Below are 9,429 nucleotides of genomic sequence, written 5' to 3' on the forward strand. Positions count from 1 at the left end.
AAGCCTGGTTATACTTGTAACATTGAACTTAGACCTCATTATCTGCAAGGGATAAGGTCACTGACTTGCCAAGGATAACAAATAAACCTAGCTTGCCTATCTACAGTGAAGGACTGCGCAATGTTGTCCAAACTGGATGAGAGAATGAGGAAAAAGTAAAGATGTGGTCTGGGACTAACTCAAGTGTGTAGATCCACAGGTAGCATGTCAGTGAATAATGAGAACAGTGTACTCTAAAGTTTTTGCTTTATAATGGACAGATGTATTTTACAGGATTGCAAAAGCAAGTTTCAGGTAACATTATACATTTCTTTGGACTCTTGCTATTTTTGTAGTTTAATTTTTTCAGTTAAAGTGGACAGGGTGACAACAATTCTCATGAGCAGTTTTCTTTTTTTGAGTTTAGAGAAAATGCAATTAACTTAATGGTTAAAGAACAAAATTTCAGCAAAACTGACTCCTAGTGAAGCTATCTGGAAATGAATCAATTTATGAAGCAAGTCCATTCCTTCCTGAAGTCATTGACAGCTTCTGCTGTCACAAACGTCCTTTTCTTCTGAACTAAGGGAGTCAGCCACACGTAAGATTTAAGAATTTAGAGGTAATTATTTCTCACCAACAAACTTGTCAAGTCATTGTTTATTTCTGTAAAGCCAATTTACTCTCGTTACAAATTGGGTTGAAGAGTTAGTCTAAACCATGTGACCGCGGAATTTCTGAGCTTCAGGTTGATTCAGAAATAGATGCTTGTTGCAACACTAACCAGCCCAACTGGTGTATGCTGGTATTTAGTATCCATGTTAATGTCCCTCCCAGTCTGCTACATTTAACTGTCAATATTTCCTCTTCCTTATTGTGTAATTAATAAGCTCCCTTTTAGATATATCATGCTTATTCACCATAACTAATAGCTGATTCTGCTTTGTAACCACTGGTAAAAGGTTGTCCTGAATTCCTTATTAGATTTGTTGATTATGCAATATTTTATGACTGCAGTTTTGGACGCTATCTATATAGTCATAGAGATGTACAGCATGGAAACAGACCCATCAGTCCATGCTGACCAGATGTCCCAACCCTTGATTCGTTTATAGACGAGACACTTTTAGTTTCATTCGTACAGAAATCTAGATGCAGGCAGAGCATGCTCCACTTTTTAAAATTTATTGATTTGTGAGATATGGGTGTCACTGGATGGCCAGCATTTATTGCCTGTCCCTAGTTGCTCTTGAGAAGGTGGTGGTGAGCTGCCTTCTTGAACCAGCCGTGGGTTGACTCTTCTTGTCATTAGGGAGGGAATTCCAGGATTTTGACCCAGCAATGTTTAGTTTTCTTGTATGCATGTAGAATAGTTTAGATTACAGATTTCCAGCACCCAGCTGTCATTGCATGTATAATGCATGTCATTTTGTACAGTTTAAAGTCTAGGATTTCTCACAACATCAAGGAATGTTTGCTGAGGCTATTCGTTATGAGCAGGCTTATTAAGGCTACATTGAGGTGATTGTTTAGTTTTTAATGGAAAATGTGGGCATTGAGAATTTCCACTGAAATTGGTCAGACAGAAGCTTTTGGAACAGTTCCATGTTTTAAAATGGTGTTGTCTTGACAAACTGAACATCAGTCAACTTGAAGTAGAATGCACCATTTGGGTTTCCAAAGCAAACCTTTTCCACAACTTGTGCATTAGAGTGAGTGACTCAGTATGGCGCATACAATTCTGGGGAATAGTCATTTATGCAGTTTCTCAAGCAGTGACTTTGAATCTTATCAATTAAATACGGCTGTAGACTGCATTTTAGTTTGTCCTCAAATGATCAGGAGAATTATATTTTCAGAATGCCAAGGCATTGGCAGTCATTCCGTTTAAATTTAATGGGATGAGTCTTATTGGCGAGACCAGTATTTGTTCGGTGACCTAGTTATCCTTTCCCTAACAGGCCATCCAGTATATTTCAGCTAAAGGTCTAGAGTCATGCAAGAGGACCAGATCAGTAGCAGATTTCCTTCCCTCAAGGGCATTGGTGAACTAGATAGGTTTCAATAACAATGAAGGTTTCATGGTTTGAGACTAGCATTTCATGTAATTGCACCAGCTACTTGGCCTTTGAGCAGGCCCTATTCCCATCCTGCCCCTGAACCTGGGCCTCTGGATTATTAGCCCTGTGACTTTACCATTGAGCCACTATCTCTGCAGACAATTAGATAATATGTGCATAAAAACACAACTCAGTCCATTCAGCAAATTTGTACTGTTCAGAACCTCAATTTCACCCCTTTTTGTAGACTCTAGAAAATAAATGAAATTTGGTACCACTTTTAGGTTTTTCAAAATTGAACAATCAGATGATACTCAAGTGATCCAGCAAAGATGTGTTTTTTTATTCATTCACCAGATGAGGGTATCACTGGATAGGCTGGCATTTATTGCCCAGAGGACAGATAAAGTCTGGAATGATAAGTCTAATGACGACCATGAAACCACCGCCGATTGTCAGGAAAACTCCACCTGGTTCACTAATATCCTTTGGGGAAGGAAACTGCCATCCTGGTCTAGCCTACGTGACTCCAGATCCACAGCAATGTAGAATCAACCACATTGCTGTGGATCTGGAGTCACGTAGGCTAGACCAGGATGGCAGTTTCCTTCCCCAAAGGGTATTAGTGAACCAGGTGGAGTTTTCCTGACAATCGGCGGTGGTTTCATGGTCATCATTAGACTTATCATTCCAGATTTTATATTGAATTCAAATTCCACCATCTGCCATAACAGGATTTGAACCCAGGTCTTTTTTCTGGATGTTAGGTATGTACTTGTAGTAGGAACCGACAAGTCTGCAAGAGCTCCGGTTTTGAAAGTAAATTGCTTGCATTTGTATAGCACCCTTTAGGTACTATGAGAAACGTAGGAAACTTGACACATAATTTGCAGAAGGCTGCATTACCCAGAAATGTGATGGTCTCTTTTGACCGTGTTTGCCAAATACTTGGTTTCTGTGCTATGGGTTCAGATTCCTTCATGAGCTAAGTACTTGATCAGGTTGCAGAGCTGGAACTACTGGAATGTACTGGGTTTAAAACTATTCACTTGTGTTGCGAGAGCTACTTCAAACAATTTATTGTAATAGAGTATTTCCTTAGCAATTCCTTCATACAGAGGTTTATTCTGAACACTAAATGAATATCATAATTCATGTGATTGCTGTAGGTAAATTATGATGTATTTTGGATAATGACAGCCCTCCTATTTGTTATTCAAGCTGTCTATATTACTACCTCAATAAGTTAGTCTTGGCCAGCAACATTTCCCATTAAGTCGTCAAACTACATACCAGTAGGTATATTGGCAGCCTCTAAGTATCTCCTTGATCTTCTGATACATAATAAGAGGCCCATTACAGGAAGTACAGACATAAATTTTTGAATTTTTAAGGTTGGGTGATTAAGGCTAGATGACTTCAATATATTGCCAGATCTTACAATTTTGTATATCCTGCAGATTAAAATTAACACAAGGTTATAGTCCCAACAACCTTGTGTTGAGTGATTTTTAACTTTGTACACCTGAGTCCAACACCGGCATCTCCAAATCAATCTGCAGCACTTGCTGGAAGTGCTCTGACCAGAGAGAATGTGAAAAGAGGAACAGAATTAATGTTTCAGATCAAATTACTTCAGAAAAATCATTTCTCTCTCCACAGATGCTGCCACACCGGAGTACCTACAGCAGGATATGTTTTAATTTTGGATTTCCAGCATTGACAATATTTCACTTTTAATAAATCTGCTTTGTCCTGAGGCTGTTTTAAATGTGGGAAGCCTTTAAAAGCCAGTAGAGGATAACTTAAAACCAATTCGGAGGGAGATAAAATATCGGATGGTTTGTTGCCTCCCAAGTGCCAGGGTCAGAGATGTCTTGGACCGTGCCTTCAGAATTCTTAAGGGAGAGGGTGTGCAGCCAGAAGTCATGGTGCACATTGGCACCAATGACATAGGTAGGAAGAGGGGTGGGGAGGGCATTCAGGAGCTCAGTTAGTCTGGAAGCTAAAAGCTAGGACGGACAGAGTAGTCATCTCTGGGTTGTTGCCGGTGCCACGTGACAGTGAGGCAAGGAATAGGGAGAGTGTGCAGTTGAACACGTGGCTGCAAGGATGGTGTAGGAGGGAGGGCTTCAGGTATTTGGACAATTGGACTGCATTCTGGGGAAGGTGGGACCTGTACAAGCAGGACGGGTTACACCTGAATCAGAAGGGCACCAATATCCTGGGAGGTAGATTTGCTAGCACTCTTCGGGGGGGGATTTAAACTAATTTGGCAGGGGGATGGGATCCGGACTTGTAGTTCGGCAAGTAGGTTAGCTGTTTGTCAGGATGTCCAAGAATGTAGGCAGGCTGTGGAGAAGGTAGCACTGACAGGGAATACTTGCGGATACAGAGATGGCTTCAAGTGTGTATACTTTAACGCAAGGAGTATCAGAAATAAGGTGGGTGAACTTAAGGTGTGGATCGGTACCTGGGACTACGATGCTGTGGCCATCACAGAAAAGTGGATAGAAGAGGGACAGGAATGGTTGTTGGAGGGTCCTGGTTACAGATGTTTCAGTAAGATTAGGGAGTGTGGTAAAAAAAGGAGGGGGGGTGCCGTTGCTAATTAGAAATGGTATAACGGCTGCAGAAAGGCAGTTCGAGGGGGATCTGCCTTTGGAGGTAGTATGGGCTGAAGTCAGAAATAGGAAAGGAGCAGTCACCTTGTTGGGTGTTTACTATAGGCCCCCCAGTAGCAGCAGAGATGTGGAGAAACAGATTTTGGAAAGGTGCAGAAGCCACAGGGTAGTAGTCATGGGCAATTTCAACTTCCCAAATATTGATTGGAAGCTCTTTAGATCAAGTAGATTGGATGGGGCGGTGTTTGTGCTGTGTGTCCGGGAAGCTTTTCTAACTCAATATGTAGGTTGTCTGACCAGAGGGGAGGCCATATTGGATTTGGTACTTGGTAACGAATCGAGACAAGTGATGGGCTTGTAAGTGGGTGAACATTTTGGTGATGGTGACCACAATTCTGTGACTTTCACCTTGGTTATGGAGAGAGATAGGTGTGTGCAACAGGGTAGGTTTTACAATTGGGGGAAGGGTAAATACGATGCTGTAAGACTGGATCTGAGGAGCATAAGTTGGGAGCATAGGCTGTCAGGGAAGGATGTCGTGGAAATGTGGAACTTTTTCAAGGAACAGATACGACGTGTCCTTGATATGTATGTATGTACCTGTCAGGCAGGCAAGAATGGTTGTGTGAGGGAGGTTGAATGTCTTGTAAAGAGGAAGAAGGAGGTTTACATAAGGTTGAGGAAACAAGGTTCAGACAGAGCATTGGAGGGATACAGGATAGCCAGAAGGGAGCTGAAGAAAGGGATTAAGAGAGCTAAGAGAGGGCATGAAAAATCTTTGACGGATAGGATCAAGGATAACCCCAAGGCATTTTATGCATATGTGAGAAACATGAGAATGACGAGAACGAGGGTAGGTCCGATCAAGGACAGCAGTGGGAGACTGTGTATTGAGTCGGAAGAGATAGGAGAGGTCTTGAATGAGTACTTTTCTTCTTCAGTATTTACAAACGAGAGGGGACCATATTGTTGAAGAGGAGTGTGTGAAACGGACTGATAAGCTAGAAGAGATACTTGTTAGGAAGGAAGATGTGTTGGACATTTTGAACAACTTGAGGATAGATAAGTCCCCCGGGCCTGACGGGATATATCCTAGGATTATGTGGGAAGCAAGAGAGGAAATTGCAGAACCATTGGCAATGATCTTTTCATCTTCACTGTCAACGGGGGTGGTACTAGGGGACTGGAGAGTGGCGAATGTTGTGCCCCTGTTCAAAAAAGGGAATAGGGATAACCCTGGGAATTACAGGCCAGTTAGTCTTACTTCGGTGATAGGCAAAGTAATGGAAAGGGTACTGAGGGATAGGATTTGAGTATCTGGAAAGACACTGCTTGATTAGGGACAGCCAGCACGGATTTGTGAGGGGTAGGTCTTGCCTTACAAGTCTTATTGAATCCTTTTGAGGAGGTGACCAAGCATGTGGATGAGGGTAGAGCAGTGGATGTAGTATACGTGGATTTTAGTAAGGCATTTGATAAGGTTCCCCATGGTAGGCTTATGCAGAAAGTCAGGAGGCATGGGATAGAGGGAAATTTGGCCAGTTGGGTAGAGAACTGGCTAACCGGTCGAAGTCAGAGAGTGGTGGTAGATGGTAAATATTCAGCCTGGAGTCCAGTTACAAGTGGAGTTCCGCAGGGATCAGTTCTGGGTCTTCTGCTGTTTGTAATTTTTATTAATGACTTGGAAGAGGGAGTTGAAGGGTGGGTCAGTAAATTTGCAGATGATATGAAGATTGGTGGAGTTGTGGATAGTGAGGAGGGCTATTGTCGGCTGCAAAGTATTGTCATACTTAGATATGATGCAGAGCTGGGCTGAGGAGTGGCAGATGGAGTTCAACCCTGTCAAGTGTGAGGTTGTCCATTTTGGAAGGACAAATAAGAATGCGGAATACAGGGTTAATGGTAGGGTTCTTAGTAAGGTGGAGGTGCAGAGGGATCTTGGGGTCTATGTTCATAGATCTTTGAAAGTTGCTTGTACGAAGGCCTATGGGTGTATTAGCGTTCATTAGCAGAGGGATTGAATTCAAGAGTCGTGAGGTGATGTTGCAGCTGTACAGGACCTTGGTAAGGCCACATTTGGAGTACTGTGTGCAGTTCTGGTCGCCTCACTTTAGGAAAGATGTGGAAGCTTTGGAGAGGGTGCAGAGGAGATTTACCAGGATGTTGCCTGGAATGGAGAGTAGGTCGTACGAGGATAGGTTGAGAGTTCTCGGCCTTTTCTCGTTGGAACGGCAAAGGATGAGGGGTGACTTGATAGAGGTTTATAAGATGATCAGAGGAATAGATAGAGTAGACAGTCAGAAACCCTTTCCCCGGGTACAACAGTGTTACAAGGGGGCATAAATTTAAGGTGAAGGGTGGAAGGTATAGGGGAGATGTCAGGGGTAGGTTCTTTACCCAGAGAGTGGTGGGGGCATGGAATGTGCTGCCTGTGGGAGTGGCAGAGTCAGAATCATTGGCAACCTTTAAGCGGCAATTGGATAGGTACATGGATGGGTGCTTAAGCTAGGACAAATGTTCAGCACAACATCGTGGGCCGAAGGGCCTGTTCTGTGCTGTATTGTTCTATGTTCTATCAGGGTAATCTAACTCAAAAGCAGATTGCGATATCTAAAATGTAACAGGCAAGAGTGGACATTGGACCGCTGGGGAAGTAGTAATGGAGAACAAAGAAATGGCAGAGGAATTGTGAATAGGTACTTGGCATCAGTTTTCACAGTGGAAGACACCAGCAGCATACCAATACTTTGAGAGCCAGGGCAGGGAAGGGATGTCATGGTCATTAAGGAGAAGGTGTTTGGGAAGCTGAAAGGTCTGATTGTGGATAAATCACGTAGACCAGATGGACTGCACCGCAGTGTTCCGAGGGAGATTGCTGAAGAGATTGTATATGTATTGGTGGTGATCTTTCAGATATCATTGCAATCTGGAAATGTTCCAGAGGAGTGTAAAATGGCTAACGTAAAACTCCAGTTTAAGAAGGAAGGAGGTAGAGGACCGGAACCTATAGGCTGGTTACCCTGACCTCTGTTGTTAAGGTTTTAGAGTCCATTATTAAGGATGAGATTGCAGAGTATTTGGAAGTGCGTGGTAAAACAAGGGTGCAGTCAGAATGATTTGTCACATCTCTTCAAATTCTTTGAGGAAGTAGTGAGCAAGTTGACAAAGGTGAGCCAGTGGAAATGACCTATTTGGATTCCCAGAAGGCCTTTGAGAAGGTGCTGCACAGGAAGCTGCTAAATAAGATATGAGCCCATGGTGTTAGGGATTGGGCACTGGCATGGATAGAGGATTGGCTGACAGGCAGAAGGCAGAGAGTGGTGATAAATGGGGTCTTGTCTAGGTGGCAGCCAGTGACTAGTGGGGTTCTTCAGCAGTGTTGGCACTACAACTGTAAATGATTCTCATTAATGATCTGGATGAATGAACTGACAGTATTGTTGCTATGTTAGCAAATGGCACAAAGCTAGATGGAGGGAAAGGTAGTTTTTGAGGAAGCAGGCAGGCTTCAGAAGGACTTGGATAGGCTAGAAGTATGGGAGAAGTGGCAGATGGAATGCAATCTGGGAAAGTGAGAGGTTACGCATCTTGGTAGGAAGAACAGGTGGAGACTATTCTACATGGGGATAGACTTCAGAAATCTGAAATATAAACAGACTTGGGAGTTCTACTTCAGGATTGGGTTCAGTTTGCAGTTAGAAGGAAAATGCAATGTTAGCCTTGACCGCTCTCTGCAGTGAAGAATTCCACAGACTTATTCCTCTCTGAGAAGAAATTCCTCCTGATTCCTGTCGTAACTGGACTATTCCTTTGAGAATACACTGTCTGGTCCTGACTGCCCCACAAGGGGAAACGAGCTTTCCACATGTACCCCACTAAGTCCCCTAAGAATCTTTTATGTTTCATTCTCATGCTTTGAAAATTTCGGAGATTTTTCCGTCTTTCTCCTCATTAGTCCCCCTGTGACTCTTTCTCTGGTGATACTTATTTATTTCCCCTCTCCCTTTTACTCGATTATTTAGTGACTCGGAATGTTCTTGTGTCATCTATTGTGAAGACTAACACACAGTATTTATTCAACTGTGCCATTTCCTGCCTCCCCAGGAAATTTATTTCTCCAGCCTCCATCTCTAAGGAGCTTTTGTTAACCTTGGCTTCTCTATTCCTTTTTGTATATTTAAAGAAATTCTTGCTGTCCATTTTGAGATTAATTGCTAGTTTACCCTTAGTTTATTTTGTCTTACCAGTAATATTTGCCATGTTGCATGTTCATTCTATTTCAATTTGATGCTATCCTTAAATTTTCCTGGTAAAAGGTTTATTCCCCTTCATAGAATCATTCCTCCTCATTGGGGAATATCTTTGTGTCTCATGAGCTACTTTTTGTAGTTGTACATCAAACATCTTTTGCTGCTTCACGCCTTTCCTAGTCCACTCCAGTTAACTCAGACCTTTGACCAGTTCATTGTCCACTTGGTTTTCTGTCACGGCAGGCTATGTTCACCTATTGTTTATGCCTCTCCCCTCCTGCCCACCCCATCTTTTGCATAAATACCAACCTCTTCCTAGCTGCCATCAATTCCAAAGGAGGGTCACTGGAGCCGAAACATTAGTCCTGTTTTCTCTCCACAAATACTGCCAGACCAGCTGAGTTTTTCCAGCAATTTGTTTTGTTTCCTGTTAGTCTGGCCTCATTTCATGTCATTACCCGGTTGATTTCAACCAGGCTTCTCCCTCTCAAACTTAATATTAAATTCTTCCTAGGT

This window comes from Chiloscyllium punctatum, chromosome 16, assembly GCF_047496795.1.
Source record: "Chiloscyllium punctatum isolate Juve2018m chromosome 16, sChiPun1.3, whole genome shotgun sequence".
Classification (NCBI taxonomy): Eukaryota; Metazoa; Chordata; class Chondrichthyes; order Orectolobiformes; family Hemiscylliidae; genus Chiloscyllium; species Chiloscyllium punctatum.